At 49.6% G+C, this 26,933-nt stretch overlaps 1 long non-coding RNA gene across 1 annotated transcript in view; it reads right to left on the reverse strand.

The window, feature by feature from the left end:
• Window positions 1–26,933, reverse strand: part of LOC132246555 (uncharacterized) — a 65,240-nt gene that overhangs the window by 2,854 nt on the left and 35,453 nt on the right. The window contains exon 2 of the long non-coding RNA XR_009457926.1: window positions 8,609–8,948. This is a non-coding gene — a long non-coding RNA (uncharacterized LOC132246555). The remainder of the gene's footprint in view (window positions 1–8,608; window positions 8,949–26,933) is intronic.

The following is a 26,933-nucleotide window of genomic DNA, read 5'->3' on the forward strand; positions in this document are numbered from 1 at the left end:
TTTGTTAACGCTATATTACAAGGCTGCTCCCAAAGCGTCCCATCCCGTCTACACTGACTTTCAATGCCTGTCTGGTTGCTGACTCCAGTCGTGACCCATCTCTCCGAGTAGCCGTAGGGGGTCACGGAGACATTAAAAGATGCTGGGACACGTTTCCAAGTTTCTCTGATCCAGAAATGGAGGTGGGATCAGGTGGCTCTAAGCTACCTCTCCCCTCCTTAAAAGCCCAGCACACAATATATGTCAGAGCAGCCCGGTGAAGCAGAATAGCTGTTGGGGCAATGCGCTGTCGCCTAGGGCTGGGATGAGTAGGACCGGTGCAGGGACCTGGGGCATCCTTGCAGCTCTGTGCTGGGTTGCAAGGCCAACTGCCCAAATTGTGGCATGCCAAAAAGGTTGGCCCTGCTCTGCTTTACGGCATCGAGTGCACGCATCCAGCATTGCAGACAAGAGCTACCGTCCGGACCTTTCCCCACCTTGAAGGTAAAGACCGCACCTGTGACGTCTGCCAAGCTGCCACAGCCATTTCATACAATTCACTACGAATTTCTTGACACGAGACCTTTTTCTTATGCCACTGGCAAACGCTCCTCTAATGGGAATTTGCTGTTTTTTCCCCCCCTTACTTCCATCTAGCTAATTTCAAGGACCAGATGGTGTTTTTGCAGTTTATAACTGATAATCAATTGTTTGTTAATTCAGTTTTTCAAGCAAGAACAGAAATAAACTTAAAAATGAGAATTCCAATCTGTGATATACTTGAGCTGGAAGCAGTGCCAAAAACACAGAGTACTGGACCTTAAAAAAAAAAAAAAAATCCATAAAGAAAAAGTAAAATAGAGGGAAAAGGAGAGAGAGAAACATCTATAGTGTTTTTCCCTTAAAACAACACCAAACCCTGTGGAATCGGCATTCAATTGGCAACAGATTTGGAGGGGCCCCCAGCAATGTTTGATGGCACAGGTATTTGGAGGAATAGTAATCACTAAGTGAGATTTATCAGTTCGGGATCAAGCCACCTTGTATTCCAATCAATGGCCCTCTTTTATTGTCCTTAATAGGTATTGGATTAAACCCTGTGACTTTCAAATCCAACCACAAAGCCCATACATACAGCAACTGAGAACATTTGTGCCACAGAAAAATACTTTCAACTAATTATCCAGAGCCAACTCATTCTAAAAAAGCAGTCATTAGCACCGCTCTGGAGCAAGAATGCATTATTTATAACTACTTCTGAAGAGCTAAGAGTAGGATATTCTATTATAGACCCTGCAAAAATGGTGGTCAATTCGACTTTTTCTTTTTTAGTGTTGTGATAAATGGTAAAATTACGTCACATCAAATGTCTAAAACTTAGAGGACTTTCTCCCACCGAAGGTAACTTCAGATGAGGTTAAGCTATTATTCACCAGGGAGGCAAAGACATGCACAGTCGCAATTCATGACTCCAAGTGTGCTGACAAGTGTGCAAATTTTAGGCCAGACCAAGAAAAAAAACCCACTTTGGTGCCAAAGTGCCAACTGGGGAGGATTTAGGCATCAAAGTCCAAGCAAATGATCCACATTAACCCCAAATAACCCGAGTTACCTAAGAGGTCAGAGGCACCTCAAGCACTGTTACAGCACACCCAGTGCTGTCTTGGGCAAAACGAGCAGCTCGGCACCTATCCACTCCAGGCCTGGGGACCTGCTCGTTAGCCATTTCAGTCTCACCGGGGATCTGGGCCTTTGCTCGTATGAATAGCCACAGTGGAGCTAAACTCTAGTAGGGCAAGGTTAAGCATGTCAGCTTGAGTGTTTAGCGAGATGTACAACTTCCAACGTGGAAGCAAAGTTCAAACCATTTGTCCCTACCAGAAACCTGGACCATACTCGCAAAGGCCAATTCAATATTTCTGCACGTGCATGTGTGCGATGAATGCATTCAGCATGTCACCCCTTAAATAAATAAAAAAGCCCCAAACTGTGTTGAATTCAAGATCACCTGCAAAGACGCTCTCTTTTCCTCACCATGTCTTTTCTGTGAAGTTTGGTTTAACAAAATCTTGTTGGGTTAGGCATCGTTTTTGATCAAATGAATGCTGTTTTGAACTGGGCTAGAGGGCTGCTAGGGTGAAGCCCAAAGTAACTCAGATGCATGCTTGGTCCTTCAGACATCTCTCTCTCATTAAAATGCAAGACAAGTTCTCTCTACCTTTGCCTACATTTGGAAAGTAAATTTTGCCTGACACATAAATCTTAAATGGCATCATTAGATTAAGGCAAGACTCTTCTCCCATAATGAGAGTTTTGCTAGGGCGCTTTGTGGCTTATACCCCACAACTGAATACAGCAATTAATCCTATGTACCTAACTGTTCCCTGCCTGGGAAGTGTTGTCAAGTGGTTAGAACAGGGTGCTGAGGGTCAAAACTCCCCGGCTCTGATACTCATTTGCTGTATGAATCCAGGCAGCACAAAAAAAATAAGATGACCCCAAGGGCACTTCTCTGTACAATTGGGATAGCATGCATTTAACTTATGCAGATATCGTGGAACTTTTTATTCTTATGCAGCTCTTTGAGAGTCTCAGATGAAAGGTGCTACAGAGAGCAGGAGGCTGGTTAGGGATTTCCTTTTCTCTGCAAATGGTAGCGTCTGTTCACTCTGCATACTCTGTCAAGTGAAATAAAACAGTTGTCCATCTTGGGAAAAGCACCAGTCCTTAAATTTTCTAGCAGTTACATGGGATTTTAGCCACACAACTCACATTAAAGTCAGCGTGTGTCTAAATCCCGTGTAACTCTTTGAAAATTTAGGAGTTTGTCAAAAGGAGTCCAGAAAAAGAATAATCAAGTTATAGCGTTTCACATTTAACGGCTCTTCTGAAAGACGTTCGCATGCTTTAAGGATGTGTTTCACTCAGCCAGCAGGACTCCCAGGTGGAGCCTTTGAATATCTCCTTTTACCTGTCCCCAGACTGAAGTTCAGCCTGCTTAAAGATCAGGTAGAAATGCAGAGCTTAATTTCCCCTTCTTTCATGTGCTGTGACAAAGTTGTCATTTGCTACGGTCTTCCTCTCTAAGTTTCGGGCTTTAGTTACCGTACAAATCTCTCTCAATATATTTTATTTATCTAACTTCCGCCACGATGAGCAGCAGCATTCGGCCAGAATTTCGGAGGTATGAACAGCCTTGCCACGGCAAGGCAGAAGCGTTGATCCCTCGTCACCATTACGAGCCATCGAGCACGCTGCGTCCTGATCCTATCGGCTCACAACTAAGCCAGGTCAGACAAAGTCAGTCACTGGAAGAGAGACCACCTAGGAAGTGCGGTTGGGGATTTAATAGGGGATGCTCTGTCCGTTCTAGGGCTTTTCGACATGGGGAGCTCAGTGCACAGTAAGCCTGAGCGTGGATTTATACCAACTACCTGCATGCACAAGCCCTCATGTGGACACTCTTATTATGCACGAGACGCAGGATAGAGGAATCAGCAACCTTGCACGAAGTAAGTGCCTACGTGCAGGAGCTAGTACCCTGCTAAAAATCACACCCTGGCTCTGCAGATAAACCGTTCGTAGTACGGCAGGGCTCCACGGTGCTAGCTGTGAGCACCGTGCCCAGGCTCAGCACAGGGATGGCATGCTAGTGGGGAGACCTATTTTAGATGCAATTTAAAACCCACATTGGTGAGGACAGTTTAGCTACAGACTTCACAGCCAAGGCAAGGAGGGTAAGTGAAGGGTTTAGACATTTAAGGCAGACCTGTTAATGAGACTGAAGTCATTCACTTAAGTGTCCAGACCGCTTTTGAGTTCAGGTGACTATTTCTGATCCTCAAACCGGGATGTCTTGAAGCAGCTAGTAACTTCTTTCTTATGCAAGGAGCAACCCCCGGCTCTTACGGAGCACGTCTCACCTCTCGGGGCAAATGTGCTCTTCCTCCCTGTGCAGATGGGGAAACAGAGGCAGAACCAAAGGGACATCTCCAGGGTCACCTGCAGGCAAAGTGGCCAAGTTAGGAGAAGAGCAGGTTTCCTGACATCTCAGTCCAGGGCTATTTCTGCTTCTAAGTGTGAAAGTAGGAACTCATTTCAGTTGCCAGCTGCTCTGCACTGATTAACTCCTATGCTATAAGTGGCTGCCGCTCCTGGCTCCTCACACGGTCCCTCTGCTTGGTAGTTGCTCTCAGATGGGAGAACATGGCCAAATGCCTTTATGAAGAAGGAAACTGTGACCTCCACTCAGCAACATATGTAAGGGGCTTTCACTTTAAGGAAACACTCAAACCAATCTGTTGGCTTAAATGTCCAGTTCCTATGCCATTAAAGCACATGTGCCCACAATGAGAGCTTAGATGGGGAAGATACCTCATTTCAAATAGTTCCACAACTAATTGATGCTAAATTAACAAATAAAAGCAACATATTTATATCACCAGTGTATAATAGGCTGACTTCAAATCCCTTGTGATGTACATGGACACCGCAGGCAGGTACGCACAAAGACCAATCGCGCTTGCTGAGAGCAATACTGCAGTCGGTGTACGGCACATATGCTCAGCACCCACCAGAAACAGGACATTTTGATTTGCAGATTCTCTCAAATGTCCACATTTGCTTTGTCCTCTTCATTTTGGCCTGCTTGTAAGGGTTAATTTTTGTTACGAGCCCAGAAAAAAAAATTAATTTCAATTAAAAAAAAAAACCCAAAACCAACCCCCTCACAAAATGTGACAATAAAACAAAGTCTTTTGATTTTGCAGAAATCCTATTGAGGAACTGAAGGGCTGTCATCAGTGTGGCATCAGTCTTCATTATCTGATTCTTTTTTCAATTGGCAGAGCTTTACAGAGAACACTGCTCTTTCAACAAAATGATAAAGGGGTATTTGAAATAAACAGAGAGAGTCCCCAGCCGGTGAATACCTTCGACTGCTATGGACTGTGACTTAAAACCAACTCCTATGAACTCCTGCTTTTTATCTTTTAATAAAAAAGCCACACAGATGGGATTTTTTTGCTTGGCTAAAACCTTTGTTTAAAATATCCAAACAAACCCGAAGGAACAAGGTGCGCGCTGGAAGTATTGCTTCCGAGCAGAGAATGGAAGCCTCCTGCATGCATTTATTCCACAAAACATTAAATATATAGAGTATTTGCATGCCACCAATGGTTGAAGCTAACCAATGCAAGGTAGCAACTCTTTCTAGACATGCACATCCACGCTCCCTTCCCTTTAGCCCCCAGTGCTATTGCACCAACCTAATCGCAGGTAGGCTTGTGAAATGCTGGCTTGTCCATCTGCCACAGGCTGGCACCTTCCAGTATGATACCCAAGGACGTGGCTCAAGGTTGCAGAGCCTGGGTTGGTCTGTTCTCATCATTTTTAAAATGTATGTATACATAAGTGGCTTATACCAGAGGCAAGAAGATAGACTGGAAGAAGGTGGACTATGGTTTTCATCCATTAACTTTCCCTTCCGATCCCAAGGGCCTTGCCAGCAATACATCAAGCAGGGAACAAGACAGCCAGCCTAGGACTGTGGGACTGCACGCCACTCCTGGCTCTCCAACGATGAGAAAAGCAGCCTTGAAATTCAAAGTTCAGGCTGCAAAATATTTCAGGTTTCTGGTGGCAAACCAGCTGTTTTGTCAAATTTCACAGGGAAGCAGAAATCAGAGCATGCCAAGTGGCCAGGAGCCAGCTGACTCTTTCTGTGAAACGCTTGAGAGAAACATTGCCGCTACAGCTCTGCACAGCACACAACGCGAGCGCAGGGCTGCGCTTCGAATGCCAGAGATGTTTTGGGCTCCGTTTCATTATCCATTACTCAGTCAGTCACCGAGTTGAACGCTGGCGTCCTACACTGTCTACAAGGGCCACGCTGGAGAGAGTTCAGGTCCTACTCCGACTCCACTTCAGGAAAAGTACGCTTTCAACGTCAATGAGGTTCAAGTACGTGGCTGGATTTGGCCGTGTCAGCATTGATAAGAGGCACCGAAATGCCAGATTCTCTCTCCAAAAAGAGTTCATTAAGCCCAACTGCCCTTACGCCCTGCATAGCTGGAGCAGACACGCTCCCTGCCCCCAAAAGTGTAGAGAAGGGGAGAAAAGTGCAGTCAGGGAGAGAAGTACCAGGGATGGTCTAGGCACAAGCTGCAGAGGAAGAAGAAAAGGCAGCTCTGCCCTTTTGGAAGGTCACTAAGCACAAAACACCAAGTTCAAGCCTAATGACAGAGCCAGGACCAGGAACACCTCCACCTGCACCAGCTGGCACATGCACAGATCCACGCCTTGCTTCCAGGTGCACACGCAGATGCAAGAAATAACCCTGATGAGGAAGCGGAGCTCATAGCACTTGTACTTCAGAGCTAGCTAACAGACACAGCCCTTGAAGACCAATCCTACTGCTTGCACAGAGCCTGGCACCACGCAGCCACGGACCTCGACTGGAGCCACTGCCCAACAGCTAACATAATTCGGTTCCCATTTCTGGCAGTCCCAAAATAGAGATCCTGTGGTGTAGACTACAGATTGCTCATGACTTCCCAATATTACTCAGATGCACATGGTTTCAGGTTGATGGGGAGGGCAAAGCCAGGCGGACCTGTGACACATTACTACTTCCTCGGTATCACCGTGCATGCACCAGCCAGGGCTGGGGACCACGGGTGCAGCCGGCAGTGCCACGTGGCAATGAAACGCTGTTTGCACAGGCAGCAGGACCATCATAGTCAGCCCCCAGTAAGATGCACGCCGGACCTGAACTGGTCAGCCATCGCTTACAGTCAGCATCGAAGCGCCAGGTTTGCTGGAACAAGATGAAATATTTCCCCAGTGCATTTAAAGATCCCATCTGACCCCAGTGCTCTTTCCTGCCCAGGGCAGGGGTCGGACTCGATGATCTGTTGAGATCCCTTCCGACCCGAGCAGCTATGAATCCCCAAATTGGCCAGTTTCACATGTTCCCATTACACCCGGGACCGTCTGGCTCCCCTGCCGGTCTAACCTTTTTACTGCTGGATATAATGAGAAATAAGCTGTAATTTAGAGGCAGTGTTCTTTTACAGATCATATTGAGCAGGCAGGTGGGGGGGAAAGGGGCAAATCGCTTTATAGTCTTGCATCAGCTCTTCTGCAGATGAATATAATGCACCCTTCTCCACAAACCGCCGAGGAACCGTGCCCTCTGCATGTTGTTGTGACGAATTTCAAATCAAGAGGGTGCTTGAATTGGATTTATTACAATTGGAAGACAAGAAATTGTAATCTTTATGAGCCCATGCCACAGAGCCTTCTAATAAGAGAATGAAGTATCATTTTAAATTTAAAGCAAATTAGATTACTGGGGTCAAATCCTTCTGCAGAGACATCATGTCTTCAGAGCGTCTCTTACATCTGACATCCTTTTTTCAGGTTTCACATTAGCATTTAAGTGTTTTTTAAATATGTTTAATACTCTCAGAGAAGAAAAGTGCCTGCAGAAGTCAAGCCATGAGGATCATAGGGGGGTGAAACAAAAAGCAAGCTATCAAAATAAGTGCTGAGGGAAGCCACAGGCCTGTCGTAAAGAGAAGGCTTCGGCACTAATGGAGTGCTGATGCCTGTCCCCATATCGTGCACTCGCGCAGAGGCCGGCCAGACCCCGCGGTCCTCACACACACGGTAAAGCCAAGCTGGTCTTGGAAGCTGCCCATGTCGAGGCTAGTTGCCCTGCAAAGCACGCCTCTGCTCACCCAACAGAGCCTTGTTTCTCAAACACAAGCCCAGATGATGCTGCAAGGGGGACAGCATCTCCAGTTGCTTTGCCTGGCTTTGCTCAGGGAAGTTGCAATGCAAATATGCATCGGGTTAGAGAGAGAGGGGCCTAAAGCAGACTCAACATTTCTGAGGTGTGAACACAGGTGTAGGATTTCCAGGGCCACAGTCACACAGAGGTGCCTCACTCTAGGTTAATGCCTTTCTGAAATGAAGCACGAGTCCCAGATGCTAGCAAGCAGGGAGACCTGTTACACCACCCGGTGTCCATCCCTGCCAGGAAAGCATGCTTCACCATGTGCCATCCGCCATTCACTTTGGTAGAGGCCATATTCACCCTCCTGTTTGCGCCAAAGCATTTTGAAAGCCTCAAGTGCTGCGGCACCCTGATCTCTACAGAGCTATCTGCTCAAAATGGGCAGGTATCTGCTGCTTGGACTTCTTATTAGAGAAGACATACGTAAAATTTTGAGCAACATCAGATTTCTGGCTGCTTATTAGATCTGAACCCAGGTGTTTAGAGATTTAACTTCTACTACCAGACCTTGGAGAAGTAGAGCTGGAGGTTACAGAATATAACTGTGATTCCTTGTTGGATTCACATGACTCCTCCATATGACCGGTGAGGAGAGGCTGAAGGAAATGGGCTGATTGAGTCTGCAGAAGAGAAGACCGAGGGGGGATTGAATAGCAGCCTTCACCTCCCTGCAGGGCAGCTGCACATAGGATGGAGCTAGACTGGTCTCAGTGGGGACAGATGGCAGGACAAGGAGCAATGGGCTTCAGTTGCAGCAAGGGAAGTTGAGGTTGGATATCAGGAAAATTGTTCTCACAAAGAGGGTGGTGAAGCACTGAAATAGGTTACCTAGAGAGGTGGTGGACTCTCCATCCTTGAAGGTGTTGCAGACCTGATTAGACCTTGTCTAGGATGATGTAGTTGGGGCTGGTCCTGCTTGGAGCAGGGGGTTGCACTAGATGTGACCTCCTGAGGTCCCTTCAGCCCTCGTTGTCTGCGAGTCTGTGATTTCATTCCAGGTTTACTCCATGGGAGAAGTCTCTCAGCTTTTCTCTCTACTTTTGCAAATAAGACAGAGGCACAATCCTTGCTCAGGACCGGGAGATGGAGTGGTATTTGCAAATTATTTCCATTTAAAGCAGAGGAATGCCACGTATTCACCACCAAGCAAGGAGCAAAGAAAAGCCACCTGCAACAGAAAAAGAAAAAGCGTGATGTACCCATATGCCTTTGCCCAGGCTCGCTCTTTCCCTGCAATGAAGCAATAAGCACCCAGGAAACTACTGGTGCTTAAAAATATTCTTTAAAGCTCTTAACAAGGCAAAAACAACAGAAAGTCATAGGGAACGGCTAGTTGTCAAGACATCCCATCTCTCTGACTAGCGGCTTCAGAAGGTGAACCCTGGGACAGATTGAGCGGAGAAAGAGACGTGGACTTTGGAAAAAATGAAAACCGTCGCTGTACTTTCGCGTTACCAGATGGAACGACGCAAACATGAACATTTACAGGGTAATCTCCGTCCCTAAATAACTGCCACTTCCCGAGCACGGATTGGATGGAAAGGATCCAGCACACGCTGAGCCCGGACACCTGCTTCCGAGCATCTTTACAATTCTGTTTTATGCTTCAGCTGTTCCAGTTACTATACACGCACCTATATAGCAGTTGCATAATGTGCCGTCATGAGCTCGATGGATACGCTTAAACGCGGGCGGCACTTCCAATCTGCATATCCTCGCAATCATCACGTTTTGGAAAGTTTTAGTCTCTGCCCACCAATAGGTGCAGAGCAAAACACTGCTAGTTAGCACTCGTTGGCGATCAGAGAACAACGCTGCAACTCCCACACAATTATATTTTATCTCGGTGGAAGGTGAAATCATTAGATATTAGTGAGGTGCAGTGGCATAAAAATGATGTGTTAGCGGGGGTTCATTACATTGTATTTTCAGAGCCAAGAAGATCAATGTGTTCATGCATCATGAATTAGTCTCATGCTTTAGTCTTCCCTGCTCTCCGGAAACCCAACATGATCTATCACCAGCCATACATCATTGTTTCAGCATTGCACATTAATGACAAAGCTACAGTTTCTACTTATCAAGCTGACCAGCTGCTTCTCTCTGCACAAGGGGGAGGGATATAAAACCCAAAAGGAGAAACAGGGTCATCTTTGGGCCAGTCTTCGCAGTAAATTTCACACCGTCAGACCTCTTATTTCTCTTCCGATTCATCACTTTTCTAATCTGTGCCTTGCCTCGCTGTCGGCGCCCGCTTTCCAAGCTCAGCAGGTTTCAAGGAAGCTGGGAGTGGGTGGGACCAGCGAGTCATTTCCCCTGGCCCCAGTCACGCTGCAGCACCATTTCCCGCGCCGGGATTTCCAAGGGATTCGGGCCCTTCTTGTTTTCCGCCCAAGCTGAGACTGCTCTGGTCAGCTCCTCCCGTGCAGTAGCTGTGTCTGCACTTCAGTGCACAAATGCTCTTTACCGAACTGCATCCAAGCCCCCTAGCACGTTTGCATCCACTGAAGTACGTACCCTCCCACAGGGGAGTATTGTGCCTCCTCCTTGCTTCCCAGTGCTGCTTGGCAAAACTTAGTTCAATTCTTCGCCTCTTAACAGAGCCCTTCCTGCCCCTTGCATTTTCATTCATCTCCAGCCACTGTGGCACCCTGTTTCCTGCACCGCTGGCACGTATTTTCCATGCATCTAAAGAGTAGGAGGTCCTATGCTCTTCACAGCACATCTGAACTGAGAGAGACCGGCTGAGCAACTTGTCCGGGATCATGCAGGGACAAGCCATAGAGTGAGGGTCACCGAGCATCATACTGGTACCCCCATCAACAGGCCACCTTTCCCCCTTGCTGCCACTAGCCCATCTTATTTAGAGGTGCTTTGTTTCTTACTACATGGGATTTGACCTCTGGTGATGGGCACTTTGCCGTCCCGCAGAACAGCATCAGCGGTCTCAGCCAACATGACGGCGCCCCTGGGGAAAGGGGACAGTTTCTCTTGAAGGCAGTTTCTGAAGCAGGATTATATGCAGATCCCTTCGTGCCAAGCTTGCTAGGGAGACCCAACCGGGCATGCGTGGATGAGGCAGGGCATGGCTTGAGGTTTAGCCAGGCCCCTGTAACTGCAACATGAGTCTGCCCCTCCATCGCATAATTTCAGAGCCCAACCCGAATCAGCAAGGCACAGCTGGAAGCCTGATGTTTCAGACAACTGCTCAGGAAGAAGAGCGGGCTCTCGTCTTTCCCCAAAACCTGGTTCCCTGACCTCTCCCCACCCCGTCTGCAGGATGCACTCCTTTGCTACAAGCCCGCTGCAGCTGCCTTCGCTCCGCTGTCACCCCGCGCATCGTCAGGTCCGAGTTGCACGGCTCGCACGGCGCCTCTGGGTACATTTGTTTTTTTGGAACATTGATTAGCAGCGTTGTTTGAAACATAACAATGTGCCAATACTTCCCTTGTTATATGACAGATTGCTGCACGGATGCAGAGCTAATGCTGCTATTTCTCCTTATTATTCACTAATGCTTACAAAACAGCTGACGGTTGGCTGAGCTCATTAGGGCAAATCGTTTCTTTCTTGGCCTTGGCTGTTTTCAGGGTAATGATCCTATTCCGGTCGTGGGGCGAGGCCCCTTCAGACGGCACGGCCGTTTGTGGGAACTCTACTTTTCTACTGTAAAAAGTACCTCAACTATCAATATCGAACCTGAAGCTGTGCACTCTTGCTAGACATTTAATCCATTTTCTTCCCATCATTCGCCAGCAAAATGCACATTTCTTGAAAACACTCTGTGTGGGGGGAGTGGAGGGGGGGTCCTTTCCATCCTTACTGAAACCCACATTTTCTTCTGCCGTTCATCTGTCCACAGGCCCCCTCTTTCTCAAATCACCCTTTTTCTGTCTAGACTCCTAAGAGCCCTAGACAACACGTACATGCATAAGCAGTAGGTTGTTGCCAGTAATATAGAAGTCCGGGTGCCATCCCGCCTTCAGGTCTTATTGGGAGGGACAATGATGCATGATCCTTGTCTGTGCATACTGCAGTTACCTAGATTTCCATCAATTTTGCATTATGATGGTACCAAGCTTAGCAGCCGCTGCCTTTGCCTAGCACGCTCCAGCTGGGTACCCCCCCGGGTACAGCTCCCTCAGCCAGCCACATTGGCTTTATCTGTGATTTTAAACAAGGGTCTGAGTGCTCTCCTTTAAACAAGCCCATCCCCTCTTGCTTCAAAGAGAAAGCACCCCCTGCCACCCTCTTCCTCTAAGCCCCAAGCTGTCAGATTTTCCTTCCTGCCCTCTGAACACCTATTGCAGAGAAACCAAAGGGGCCTCCCAATATCCGAAACCCAGCTCCTCAACTTTTAAGTGTGGTTTGCAATCTAAACCCTGAACCTGATTTTTCCACGTTGGGCTCCTCTCTAAATGGCCTAAAATGGAGCATCCACCTACAGTACCACCTGCTGGGGAACCGGAGAAAAAGATGGTTTAAAAGTCAACAGATGCATCAACCTCCTTTGTAAGGGGAAACCAGCAACCCCAAGGCCCTGTCCCATCCGAAATCCCCCCGCAACACAAATATGCATGTGAAAGCATCTCTCCGGGAGATGTAAAGCTATCTGCTGCTGCTTGCATAGCACATGCCTAACTCCGTTCCTGCCCCTTTCTTCAAATACGCTATAAATAGTCCTGTTAATAGCTGCGCAGCAATGACAACAGCAGTGGTATCCATCTCGACCCCCCAGGAAAGTAGCAGGGAAAAGGTCCTGCCAGAAGAACTACTGTTTTAATCACAGTGGTACTTGGAGGACCGGATAATGATCAGGGTATCTTTGGCGACGTTAGCTAGCAGCTGCCTAGCCTGAAGAAACGCACAACCAGATGCAATGGTGGGCATAAAACAGCAGGAAGGCAGGCAAGAGATGCGAGCATCGCAACCTTATGAGCACCCGCTAAGGTAGCCCAGTTAGGGTCCTGCTGGAGGAGAATTTTGTTCAAAAACAGATTTAGTTGCAAACGAACCAGCGACCGAGACCAGTGCAAGGGGAAGCTCATGGTGGGAACAGGGATCAAGGTCTCTTAGGGCAAAATCTCAAGCCGCACCGGAAAGGGGAGGCAGAGCAGCTGTGTGTGGCTACGTGTGCCCATCTGCGCTGCTGGCTGACAAGGACTAAGTCAGCAATCTAGGGACACTTCTCTAGGTGTCACTCTGGGTACAAAATACGCGGGAACATTAAGATGTACCATGCTGCACGCAATTAACTTCGGCCGCACGAGCAAAGGCAACACCCACTAGTGCCTTCCTAGGAGGTGGATGACAGATCAGCTCCAGTTCTTTAAATGTTCTTGCCGACGTGCTTTGCCCTTTCAAAATGTAAAGCAGCCACCAGCACAACACTAGCATCTCTTCAAAAGTATCCTTTTTTTTTTTTTTAAACAGCATCTCAGTCAGAAGGTATTAAACAAAAATCAAGTACAAATCTCTTCCCAAACTCAAGTGTTCAAATACCTGTTTTCTAGGAGGCTTTTATCAGATGGAGACACTTTAAAGTGCCATTAGTGTTGTGCTGACTCCTGCTTTCCATCCTCTCATTTGTGCTGCGGGCGCCGAGCGCTGTTTCTGCAGGAATTTGGACCAGCCAAGGTGAAGGCATGTGCAACTTGGAAGGGGCAAATGTTGACTGGGAACATCCCTCCTGACCCTGCCTCTAAAGAGGGAGCTTTGTCCTCCCTCCTACCTAGCACAGGTAGGCCACAAAGTGATGCTGCCCTGTCTTTTTGAACACAGCCCTGGATCACATCTGGAGACAGACCTTGCTTTACACAGCTCATGCCGTCTGCAAGCACAAAGACAATACAATATCAGGTTTTATATTTGTTTTTATAGCCTCAAGCAAAAAAAAAAAAAAGGGTATACATCTCTGAATCAGCCCTTTGCTCCCATTTCGGAGTCTGAATGTTTTGCTACAGAAGATCATCATTACAATCTTCTGAAGTTCATCCATGGGAAAAAAAAGATAGGAAAAAGATAAATTGAACAATATTAAAATGTAATTTTCCATTGATTTGCTTTTGATAAAGCTATTGGTTTTCCAGCCATATACACATTGCTATCCTGTCTCACCCAAAAAAAGAATCAATTCTCCATTGTACAAGGAGTGGCTTCTCCTTCCCAAAAAGGCATCAATAATCCTGAACTTTTACTGAGAAAAAAAGTGGTTTGGGGGGGGGGGGGGGCGGGAGGAGAAGGATTATAGCCTTGTGTGCAGAATCAAGTGAATGATTCACAATTACTTGTGCAAATGCCAATTGCAGTCATTCAATGCTTTCATGAGACTCACAGGGAAAAGTAGGGATAGCAAAAGGGTGCACTTGATCCCATCATCCACATATTAATGAAGACATTAAACGATAGCAGACCTAGGACTGAGGAACCCCACCTGATACCTCCTCCCTACTAGACAATGAACCATTGATATCTACTTGCTGAACATGATGATCCAACAAGTTATGCTTTCATTTAGTCTGTATTTCCTTAGCTGGTTAATAAGACTGTCATGGGAGACTGTGTCAAAAGCCTTGCTGAAGTCAAGGCATATCATATCCACTGCTCTCCCCATATCCACAGAGCCCATTGCCTTATTATAGAAAGAAGTCAGGTTTAGGCAAGTTGGAGCAGACTGATTTTTGCAGACCTCTTCATTACTGGAAAGCATTCAAAGAGTTAATGATAAAAAACTTAGAAAAAAAAGAAAATCAATCATCTGATGATATTCCTTTGCAAGCCTTCAGTATTTATTCTTCCAGCAGTGTTAAGTTACAATTGGCTTCCAAGGCTGAGGTCTTGTCTTGGGTTCATCTGCCTGGAGAATTTGGGAATCGCACTCATTTGAAGTCACAGAAGACAGGCAGGCATGATCTATCCACATCACATGCAAGCTGTTGATAAAGGAAGTCAATGTTTTCTGGGGGTATAGGTTAGCTTTGGGAATATCAGGGCACAAGAGAATACTTTGGGACACGTGAAGGGTTTTAGCGATGCCCTGGAGGAGCCACTGAACGGCAGGCAAACGAGCCGTATGCATTTGTACATGTAGGACGGTCTTCAGGAAAGAACAGGCCAAATCAACGTTATGGATAACACTGACAAAGAGGAAACAATTATGCCGCACGCGTATGCACACAATGATAACAAGCTCCATAGAGCCCCAATTGCTGCTCTTTACATGCCATGAGTGCGCCACATATCTTAACAACGGCACTCCCTGGCTCAGGGACATGCACAGGGAGAATCAATCGTGGCAGGGACTGAGCCGCCACGAATCACAGCGACAAGAGAGCGAGAGGCAACGCGAGGTGAAGAAAATCAAACTTTGCCAAGTAAATAAACATGACATTACCGGCAGATCTTTTATAGAATATTTTTTCCAGATATTTTCATTTGCTCATAAAGAATTTATTATAAAAGGAAGGTCCGTTACCCTCCAATGTATTCATCGCAGGATTTGATACTAGATTGTCACTGAAAAGCTGGCCTTTCTACCAGGAGGCTCACTTTGCTGGTGTCTCTAAAGCACGGCATCATTAGGAAGAAAAATTGTTGGTTGAGATGAAATCTCTTGCACAGGGTGGGTATCCCCCTTTAGCTTTTGAACTCTCAATGGCCAACTAAATGCAAGGAGTTGATAAGGAGCAGACCAAGGACAACCAGGTCATTGGTGAAGGGTATGTCCATCACCCAAGTGGGACCTGTTTAGGCGGCCGTCTGTCCCGAGCTGGAAACATTCAGCATCTCTAGTCATAACTAAGTAGCCGCTCTCCCATCCTCATTTTGTGACCTTTATCTTCTCTCCCCCCAAGACTTCCTCTTCCACTTTCCAGGGTGAGAATAAGTCACTTCTTTACCGACCTGTGATTTTGCACATGAAATACCCTTTTTTTTCAGGACGCAACCCCTGCTCAGGCTTTCATTTCTGCTCTTAGATCACAGACCAGCGTACCATGCTAGCTGGACAGATACAGGTGGGAGGTCATAGACATTTTGCACCCCCCAACTTACGAAGGACTCCAGGGACCAGTAGCACGGCCATCAAAAAAAGGCCAATCATTCTGCAAAGGACGGAGGGACAGAAATCCCGCACGTGTGCATGCACACACCCCGCCGCACCCCCAAGGTCATGCTGTGAAGAAGCATTTATGAACGTGCTTTCAGCCAGCAGAGCCTACTTTGGACGCCTTTCCCGACTCCAGGGAACACACAAGCTGTAACACTAGGTACCACGGCCCTCTAGAAATATTTAGCTGAACAAAAAAACCCCGCTGTCTTAATTTTGGCACAGGCCTGCTGCCTTTTGTGACTCAAGCGCTCATCCTCTCCCTTGCTGGACTGGGACGCTGGCCACCCTGCATATTTTAAATTAATCTGCATGGCTTGCCTGACTCGTTCACAGCTCCGCGGCCTTCTCTCATCGGAGTGACTCATAGCATGGCATTAAGGATGGATAAATTTCTACCCCTGCTTTACAAAGCTCTTCTTCCCCTCTCTGCATTTGATTTAGCGTCCGTACTCGTGCGCCACGTTTTTGCAGAGCGAGCGGCGCGCCGCGAGGTCTCCACGAGTGACCTTCTGCTGCATGGCTACCAGAATGGAAAGCCACCGGACATGGGGTCCCCTTTCCTTGACCTCTGCATTAAAATAACCTCATGTAATAAAGCTGGGCGGATGCCCTTTCACCCCGGTCCATCCTTCAGTGATGCCGCCTCTTCTCTGAGAGCCCTTGTGCTACTGATTGAAGGAACAAGGACATGGGTGTGAACTGAAGGCACACACTGATCTAAGATCCAAATATAAATGAGTTTGCCTGGCCAGAAGCAGCTTGCCCTTGGCCTTTCCTGCCTCCCTTCAGAATAAAGGGCTGCTTTCAGAAGGCTCTGATGGGCGTCCCGATAAGCCCCTGGAGCAGACGGGTGCAGGGGGCACACGGCTGGGAGCAAACACATGGGATTTCTTGTTAAATGCTCTTTATCCGGACAAGAAGGGGCAGCATTCTCCTCGTCGCGCTCCCGGAGCGCTACGGCACTGTCTTAATGAGACTTAATGTAGGAGGAAATGGCTGTCCTAAAAATAATGTGGGGCCAGCGGAGTAATGACATTATTAGCAAACTCCAGACTTGAGGGATTTTAAGCACTTTTGACTAGACATTTTCTTTCAGTACAAGATGTATCCAGGAGATCTATTATGCCTGTCAGCCCAAGCTGGGGTTGCAGGGGGAGAATTAAGTGAAGCCCAATGACACTTCCTGTAATCAGGTTTCCGCATCGTTTAAATAGATACCGGTCTGAGCTCTCGAGCAGTCCTGCCTCATAAGCAAATGGGTCTTCCCTGCGGAGCCGCGCTCCGGCTTTAACTTGATTCTGCACCAGGATGGAGGGGGAGAGGGGATGAGTCTCCTCCAAATGGGCCCGGGGAGCACCCAGGGGGCAGAGCTAATAGTGTAATGGAGCAGGGCTTGGGAAGCTCCCCTGCCATGCTGTCCATCACCGATTTGCAGGAGTCCAGGGACAGCAGCTGCTCTCCCAAATGTAGCTGTGACCTTTCACCAGAAGGAAAAACAATTGCAGCGGGTCTTCGTTGGGGACCAGCTGCAGCCTTCTCGGGATGCATATCCGAGCGGGATCGCCTCTCCTGCCCCTCATGCAAAGGCAGCTGTTCATTAAAAAGCTACCTAGGCCCAAATCCCCAAGGTTTCAGATGCTGCCTGTGGCACTGACCTCCCGTCCCCTGCTTGGGCGAGGAGCACATCCGAAAACAGCATGTAGCGACGCGTGCACGCTTGTTCTGATCCAGGTTTCTGCTCGAGGCCAGCATCGGTGCCGAGTAGCTACTCTGCCAACCGTTCAGTCTCGCCGGTGTAGGACAGCTCGGAGCAGATGCAGGCTGCTCCACTGGTTGCCAGTACATGCACGTGCTCTTCAAAGCAATCCTCCTTCCACCCCCTGCACCCTCCCTCAGCCCAATGCCTTGTGCCGCGATGGACTGGAGTATGCAGCATCCCCATAAGGGTGAGCACGTGCTTTGGTGAATGAAAGAAAGGATGTGGACAAACTGGAGAGCTGTGGGGAGGTTGTGGGGCTGGGGGACAGGACTTGTGAGGAGAGGAGAAGGGAACTGGGCTGATTTAGTCTGCAGAAGCAAAGACCAAGGGGGATTGAATAGCAGCCTTCACCTCCCTGCAGGGAGGCTGCAAAGAGGATGGAGCTGGGCTGATCTTGGTGGGGGCAGATGACAGGACAAGGAGCAATGAGCTCAAGCTGCAACAAGGGAAGTTGAGGTTGAATATTAGGAAAAACTCTCACAAGGAGGATGGTAAAGCACTTCCCAGAGAGGTGGTGCAGTCTTCACCCTTGGAGGTGTTTAAGACCCATCTAGACAAAGCCCTGGCTAGGATGATGGAGTTGGGGCTGGTCCTGCTTGGAGCAGGGGTTGGATAGATGTGACCTCCTGAGCTCCCTTCAGCCCTCCTTGTCTGTGATTCCCTGACAGCCGAGATAGGGCATCTTCTAAGGAAGAGCTTGGGTAGCTGATCGGCTCTTCAAGTACAAACTCTTTGGGCTTCTACAGTTTTCTATCGAGAAAGACGGAGTCAGGCTCATCTTCTGCTGAGGCCTCAGTGCCGTGACAAAACGCAGGCAGCAACCCATCCCTCACTCCCTGCCACCTCCTGCACGGCATGGCACTGCCCACAGCAACTCTTCACAGGGGCCTCAGCACCTCGGGGGCTTTTGCTTTCCCCCTCAGTTTGTCCTACCCCACACCCCAGCCCTTCAAGCTGGGCAAGGGGAGGGGTAGCAGGGCCAGGTACTGCTGCTTGTTGCTCCAAACGTGAGCAAGGAGTCAGGGCTTCTCAGGCTAGCCCCCCCCCTCTGCCACTGACCCACCCAGCGACCTTGATCAAGTCCCTTTCTTTCATTTACACCGCTGACTAATGGGAAGAGTAGGGAACACTGCTGTCATTCCCGGGGGGCCTTGGGAGCCTTAATTAAGATGTCATCCAGGCACCAAGATCCGCAGGTGAAAGGCGCTGAAGATGTGCAAGTTGTGTGCAAATTCCTAGAAAACGCAATATTTACAGAAGATGTCAGGAGCAGGGCCGGGGAGAGCCTCGAGGAGCTGGCAGCACACTCCTGCTGTTGGTGCAATAAAGTACATAAGCCCTTATTTTTCTTAATTATTCCTGATATTTCACCTGTCATGTTGTCAGCTTCCTCTGAGAGCAACGATAAATAGTGCTTCTCATCTCATGTCCTTAGGGGATGCTTGCTATTTATTCCTGTGATGGGCAAGACATCATGACTAATTAGGAAAGATGGTGGCCTGCTTGCACCCAGATAGGAAAACCGTGTCATCAGTTTCCTCTGTCCTAGGGAGACTCTGTCAATCTTCCTCCATGAGGATCCAGCCCCTGCTCCCAAGGCGCCCGCCAGCTCTGGCTTCCAAGCGGGAGCAAACGGGGAGTGCCTCCGTTTCCCCGTGCCCCTCCTGCCCTGACACTGCACCGCAGCTCGAGCAAGGGGAACAATAATAGGTCGTATAATTGCATAGCCATGCAATCTCTCTTGGATTAGGAGCCTGAACAAGAACAGACTCCTGGTCCAGCCCAGGAAGGTTTTACAGGGTGCAGCTGTTTCAGGTCCCAGCATTTCCCCGGGATGGGAACCGTGGACTCCTTGCACCCCGACTCCTGCACTTCCACCCTAAATCTCACATCCGAGCTAGCTGAACAGGGCGGCGTGCAGCAGACGAACAGAGGAGCAAAAGTACGGTTCACCCCAGCGTTTACCTCTCCTGTCCTATGCCCCAAGGACAGCATCTGAATGGATAACTGATCCAGGAAGGGCACATGCTTTGGAATACCAAGAAGCCAAGATTAACTCACAAGTCATTAAGGCTGCACTGCAAAGTGCTATTTGCTATGTCTTCCCGGCTCCTGGTGCCCTGGCAGAAAAGATTTGTGGTGAGTAAACAGGAAAAGCTATGTACAGGTGCACCTGAGCACTGATGATTTACACACACAGGGGCCAAATGGCCCTAGAGAGGCACAAATAAGGCTTGCATTTCCCAGAATCAATATAGCTGTCCAGGGCAGAGCGGGGGAGGGCAGGGCTCCTTCACTTCTCAAATTATGGAGACAGCATTTGCTTGTTACAAAGCGGTGGGGTTTTGTTGAAGCCTGCTCCTGCTGACATGCAATCAAGAGCCGGGCACAGTTAGAACCCTTTATGGTGGGAAACTAATGAGGACAAAACTCCTATTGTCACCGTCGTGTCAGGGAGCATCGTCTGGGATTCTTGCAATCTTCTGCGCACTGTCATGTTGGGTGAAAGTTATTTGTTTGCAAATCCTACTTCTGGGCTTCAGCCCATTTTAAATAAGCTGTCAGGTTTATCGGAAGCAGCCGGTAAAACAAAAAGAGGGGTGTGTGTGTGGATGGGGCGACCTGATGAATAAACCGATACACGTTAGGATCCTCAGTCGCTCGGTTTTGAAACTTGGGATGCAAGGAACGTCCCTCAGCCCCACCAGAGCTATCCCATAAGGTTAGTGCTGGTCTCTGGCAGATGTGACTGCCCTAGCCTAAGTTTGCCTGTGTGCTAGCTGATGGAAACCCAGCAAGGCTGGACTACCTGGGAGAGTGTTAGATAACGTTACCAGGCTAAGCAAAGCACAGCAGACCTGCTGCACTAGTGGTCTGCCCGTGTGCAGGCGCCTGGATCCTATTGCCAGACCTGGCAGCATCACCTGCATTCTCCCCATCCTGCGTTGGACGTGCATCCAGCTAAGGGCACCAAGGCAACTGGGGATGCAGAACAGCGCAGGAGTGGGATGCTTCTTGGAGCCCACGACTGAGCAGGGAGAGAATAAGTGAAGGCACAAAGGGCCTAAATGCAAAGACCTTCTACTTGGTGACTGGGTTTACCTCTCTTCCAGAGACACTGGAAGCAATGCTACCGCTCCACCTGTAAAATATTTAGAGCCCAGATATGCACTCAGTTGTGAGAGACACTTTGCAAACACACACGGTCTCTCACAAGCATGCACCATGTCAAGGTCTCCTGTGGCTCCACCATCCCAGCCTGCAAAGAGCATGCCATCTCGCATCCTCCCCTTGCCTTTTGTTGTATGAATGGCTTCATGCCCAAAAACCCTTCTACCCTCTGGGCATGCAATGGTTCCCCAGCATGCCAAGTGCCTGCCCTATTCAAACTCATCTGCAGCCCCATTGCTTATGTCAGCAGCCAAGATCACCAAGCTGTGCCAGCCAGATGCCTTCCACAACCCAGCACGAGGAGGGAGAGGACATCCAGCCAATATCATGGGCATAAAGAAGGGCAGGCATCGCAGAGTGGTGCTTTTTCTGCACCTGCTATTGCCACAAACCCCCTGCAAACTGCCTCCAGCCCTGCTGCAATACTCACTGCAGAATCCACGCCTTAAATAGCTAAACTCTGGGTCAGAAAAAGAAATTTTGCTTCCTTCAGCACCAAGTATGTAGATCACGTCGCCAAGCAGGCAGGAAGCAAGACGTGCATCCTGGAGACATATTTCTCCTCCGAAGGAAGAAATTGTTTCCCAGCCTTACGTTGCCTCCATCAACCTGTGAAAGACCACCAGGCTCCAGGATGCAGCTAGCACCCTTTCGCTGGTTGATGGAGGCTACATAAGGCTGGGAAACACTTTCTTCCCCTGGAGGAGAAATATTCAGAAATATCTGTCCCTAGAGCATCTGCAGAGAGAGACACCTCTCCGTTCAGCAGAGGCTGATGGAATTCCTGTTTTGCAGATACTGTTTCCTACAGTAGCCCAGTAAATTAAATTAAAGCTATTTACTTTGTATTTACAGGCTCACAAATAAATCTCAGGAAGCATTTTACTGAGAGAGGTGGGGGAAAATGTATTTTCCGGGCCAAATATAATAAACAAGAGCACGAACCTCCTCATGATTACTTATTAGCTAAGGGAAAAGGGAGCTGAGAATTGGTGTGGTAGGAGTAATGCTACGAGCCGTAGTGGAATGCGGCAGGTTTTGTTCTCCCCCATTTGTAGGTAACAAGGAAGAAAAGCAAAATGGTCTATATTATGGAAGGAAAGAGCTCTCCTGAGCCTTTCCCTTTGGCTGGCATCTGCAGCATTTCCTTCATTTTTGCTTAGTGCCACGGGTCAATGGGAACCCTTTCAAGTCATAATGACTTGATCTTCCCAGTCTATAACAGGAAGGTTGTGGGCTGCATGCGTTTCAATTTTTTTTTGGTTTAAGTGGCTGATTGAGTTCTTTTTGTTTGGTTTGGTGTGCGTTGCACAATGCAGAAAGGTGCATTAGTAAAGAAAATCAATAGTAGTTTTGAACGCAAAATTTACAGGCAGAGCTGGGGGCTGAGCTAAGAGGGGCAGGAGAGAGGCTGGCAGCGCACGGGGGCCTCAAGGAAGATGCTCCGGGGAAGAGCGTCCTTTGCCAGGCTCCATGCAGTGGAGACCCTGCTAAAAGCAGAGAGATGCACCCATTTCACAGGTTACCACATTACTCAGCCGTTATCCTGTACACCGTGCCTTATGCTGGCATGAGCTACCTCGCAGCAGTGCAGGGGTAGGGGGCCAGCAGAGGCTGGGTGGGCACCTGAGGAGCAGTAAGTAGTCCCCGTGCTAGCACAATGCATCCTGACATCCAGAGCAAGGCCCTGTCCAAATCACACGATGGGCTTAAAAGCAAGAATGCTTCAGAGGCACTTCTGGGATGTTGGAGCCTTTACATCCTACCTGGGCCATGTCTGCAGGCTCCTCTCCGCAACCCTGAATGCTGGGCACCACTCCCACCCCCAGCCCCAAGATACAACCGGCCACAAACCAGATGTGCCAATACCCACAACAGCAGCTATTTCACCACTGCCCAGGCCAACGTATGATGGGGGAAAGAGCCAGACCGTGCCAGAGCCAACAGCACAAGGGCTGGCCAACTCCAGAAGAGCACTGCTGGCATGCGTCTTAGACCGATCAGGGGGCAGGGGGTGTGGAGAGGAAGGGGACAGTGATGAAGGCCTGGAATGGGCAGAGAAGAGGGCACTGTGCCGAGTAAAGTCCCAAGTCAAAACAGGCCAGGCCAGCTCTGGCCCTGAAGGACTGGGTGCCCCCTACCATCTATTCCCCTCTGCTTGGGTCATCTAGGGGCACTGCCTGGGATCTGACCTCTCCAGAGCCAAGGGCAGGGGGGGTCCCCATTGCACAGCCCTGGGCTTGGAGGATGCCACAGGGAGCAATGACGCTGGTGTTGCTTTTGCTTTCCTCCCGCTGGCACGGCTCCTTGCCTCTGCCCGGGTGCCAGGACAGCGCACCAGCAAGTCATGCTGTTGTGTGCACGCGCCTTGACACCCGGCTCCACGCAGCCCAGGTGCCAGCTCCCGCGGGAAAGGGAGGGAGGGAGGGCTGGCAGGGCTGGAAGCGCCGCAGGTAAGGAGCCCGGCGTGCTTTGCCAGCACTTTGCACGAGGCCCTGAGTCACGGCGTGTTGGCAGAGCTCAGCAGAAGCCCCCCTTCCCCCCCGGCACATCTGTCCATATGAAGCTTGGCGTGCTGCTGGCACCATCCGTTGCTTGCTGACACAGGTGTGAGCTTGCCTCAGCCTCAGATACGCACCTGTTGTGTCAGTCCTCCCACTCCCTGCTCCCCCAGCCCATGTGTTCAGCACAAAACCAGAGCCCCCTCGGCTCTGCAGGGAAGAGGCATTGCAGAGAGGTGCTCCTCAATAGCGAAGGGGAGAATCCAGGAGTCTCGGGCCCCTCGGGGAAGGTGTTTTGCTTTGCTGTTGCCTCCTCGCAGGAGGAGCACCCAGGCAGAAAAGGCTTAAAACAACCCAAGGGGTAGCTTCTGTGCAATTCTCCCAGGCTCCTGCTCAGTGCAGATGAAAACTCATTGGGAAATGGGTCTCTGCTTCCACCCCCAGAGATGGCCTGATAACCATCGATGTCAGAGATTTTCTACAGAAAACTTCCAGAAACTAGACCCCGTCTGGGACCGGCTGTAAATGATTAGCTCTGCTCTAATGAAGGCGGGTTTGCTGGTAATGTATTAACAGCCGGCTGCTTGGCCTGGCGGGAGCTCGCCTCCCCTGTGTCAAAGCATTTCCTGGGACGGCTCAGACCAGAGATAGCAGCTGGTGTTCAGCAATGCACCGGCCTCTAAACCCCATTTTCCAAATGGGCTTTGCCAAAGCACGGGCTGTCGGGGGGCTCTGGGGTCGCACAGCACGGCGCGGTCTCAGACGGGATTAGAAGTTGGAATCGTCCTGCCTTCCTGACCCGCTGCCCATCAGCCTTATGGCAGAGCAACGATGCTGGGAGCTCCTACTTGAGGGCCACAATGCAGAGCTCGGTAGCGCTCTGCAAACACGGACCACGATGCAGAAGCAGATACACACACACACTTATGCACACACCCACACACGCTCATTTGTTCCCCTTCTCATGCCAGCCTGACCCCCGGGGTCTCTAAGCCGATACACTTGCTCAGGACTTCTTCTGTTGTAGCTGTTGGAAAATGAGGACAGCTGCCCACTTAACCAAGTAACGAGCAGCAAGCTGCATTCAAGTTTATGCCTGTCTTAGTGGAAAAAAAATTCATTTAGTCCTTGGCACAAACATCCCTGGAGAAAAAGTATACTAACAACCCACTGAGCTGCCACCAAGTCCATTGCAAAAAGATTCTGAAATGACATCCAAGACCACCCACGCTCAGCCAAGCCCTTTCCCCATTACAACAGGAACTGAATATGGATCTCAGATGTGTTTTGAATGGCATTTCCTTTTTCTGCCATATGTGGATATAGAAGTTACCTCCCCCCTTCAACACACATGCACACACGCACGCACGCAGCCTGGTTGGAGGTCTCTAAAACGTCCTTGCACTCCCAGAGTGGACGTTCGTCCCCATCAAGTGAGACTGATCAAAGCTATCCCCACGGCTTGTCAGCCTGGATCGTGGCCTGGCCCCTTTGGCACCATGTGCCACATCGGGAACAGCAGGACTTCATTGCAGGACCCCAAACCTCTTGAACCATGGATGGCTCCAACACCTGTTCTGCGAGAGGCCCTGCATGCTCCTCGCTTAGGAGGGGGGAAAAGGGAGACTGATTTTCACGACCATACCCTCAATTTAGGCAGCTACTTAAGTAGCCTGATTTTCAGGGGTGCACAGCACCGACAAGCCCTGTGGAAGTCAATGGAAACTGCAGCTGCCCCACTCACGTCGCATTTAAGCTGTAGTGGCACGCTGCCACGAAGGCCCCCAAATTACAACTGTCCCGGTGGCTGCACGTGACAAACAGGAGCAGAAGCCAGGAGTCCCAGCTCCCAGCTGTCATTACACACATCCCTAGACAGCACCACATCCACAACCAGCCTCAACACCGCTCACGGGCCACACCAGAAGAGCCAGCCTGCCCGCCAGCAGCCAGCATCGAGATACTTTGCATGCAAAGCTGCAAGAAAGCTTACAGCAGGATGTGAGGGATAATCTGGTCCCCAGAAAGGTCTCACCCTAACGCCCAGAGCTCACGAGCAATTTACCCTGGCCCCGAAACATGGCTGTTTCACATCCCTTCTCGGTTTCTCTTTGCACTGAACCATTAGGGCATTAAGCACATTGTTAAATAGCTCCAAAGCTTTCTACTCCAGTCCCCAGAGGGGTCACATGCCTGCCACCCCCTGTCTCCCTTTGGCTTTTGGGGGTTTTTTTTTGAAAGGTAAAATATTTTGGAGACTGTTTGTAGCTCGGGGCACTGCCTGCTTGTGTCTTGCCCTCTCCAATTGACACAGGTGTCTAAGGATAGTTTATATTTGATGCGGGTGTCATTAGCAGCTCTGTAGCAGGCGCTGACTGGTCTCTGCACCACGTTGCTTCTTTAAACTTACAGCTCCTTTGTTGCCGGCTCCCTGCGTGGGATGTGCGGGGAGATCCCATCCAGCTGGGGATGTTTGCTAATCAGGCTGGAGTCTGTAGCAAGCCAGTGATCTGACTTGCTGATCATTAGGCTCTGGGAGCTGGGTGACTTGCACGGCAGAAAGCTCGCTGTTGCTTCGGGTGCGGGGTTGCAAGGACACAAGCGGCAAGTTTGGGATGAAGGAGAAGGTGACAATGAAGTAAAGGATGGGGTCATGGACTTGAATGACCTGGTAGGGTGCACGCTGCCCATGGCAGCGGTGCACAGCCCGATCCAGGAGAAGCTCCCGCATCTCCCTCTGCATCCTGTTCCCCTGGTGCTGCCGTTTCCTTTCTCGGTCTCCTTCCAGCCCACCCATAAAGCAGGCTTGGCATGCCCTCTCTGTGTGCTTGCATGCCCTCAGTCCATCCAGTGGCACTGGAGAGCTTGGGAAGCAATCCTCCACTTCTGTGCCAACGTCTTAACTCCTCTGGATGCAGGAGTGGAGTTGGATCCAGCTCGCAAATCCCAGCTTTGCTGGCTCAGCTCCCATGCCATCAGCCCCCAGGAACTTGCTCCCCTGTCACAGCTCCCGTCTGATGAATGCTGCCTCATATGCCTGTGCACAAGTGGAAAGGCTGTGCGGTGCAATGGTCTGTGCTGCTCCTAGAGATGGACCTGGAAAGACCCTGGGTTTCACGTCTTCCCCTACCGTGCTGCTGCATTGCAAGCCATGCTCCCAGGCCCTGGACTCGGAGCTTGGACCAATTCCTGGACTCCAAGTTACTCCCTGGAGCAGAACAACCAACAGGCCTGGATAACGCCCATTGCTTACTGTCTGCCCAGAAGGGCCTAATCGCCTGTTAAATCCATCGGGATTGAGCACTGCACAAATGTCTGTCTCTGCTGAAAACAGACTGCAATTTATATCTCAGATGGGGAGCGGCCAAGTACCCCAGCCCTGGCTCGATTTGCAGAGATGCTGAACACCCACAGCTCCTATGCACATCAGTGGGAATAGAAGGTACTGAGCACCTTTAAAAAAGTCAGGTCACAGTTTTACTCCAGCTACCAGCACGTGGTGGGTACCTCTGAAGTGGGCAGGGGGTACACAGCAATAAGAGGGGACACCAGGGTGCATCTCCCCCCTTTCAGAAAAGGATCACCGCACATGACAGATGGTCTCAAGATCTC

This window comes from Alligator mississippiensis, chromosome 16 (genome assembly GCF_030867095.1).
Source record: "Alligator mississippiensis isolate rAllMis1 chromosome 16, rAllMis1, whole genome shotgun sequence".
Classification (NCBI taxonomy): Eukaryota; Metazoa; Chordata; order Crocodylia; family Alligatoridae; genus Alligator; species Alligator mississippiensis.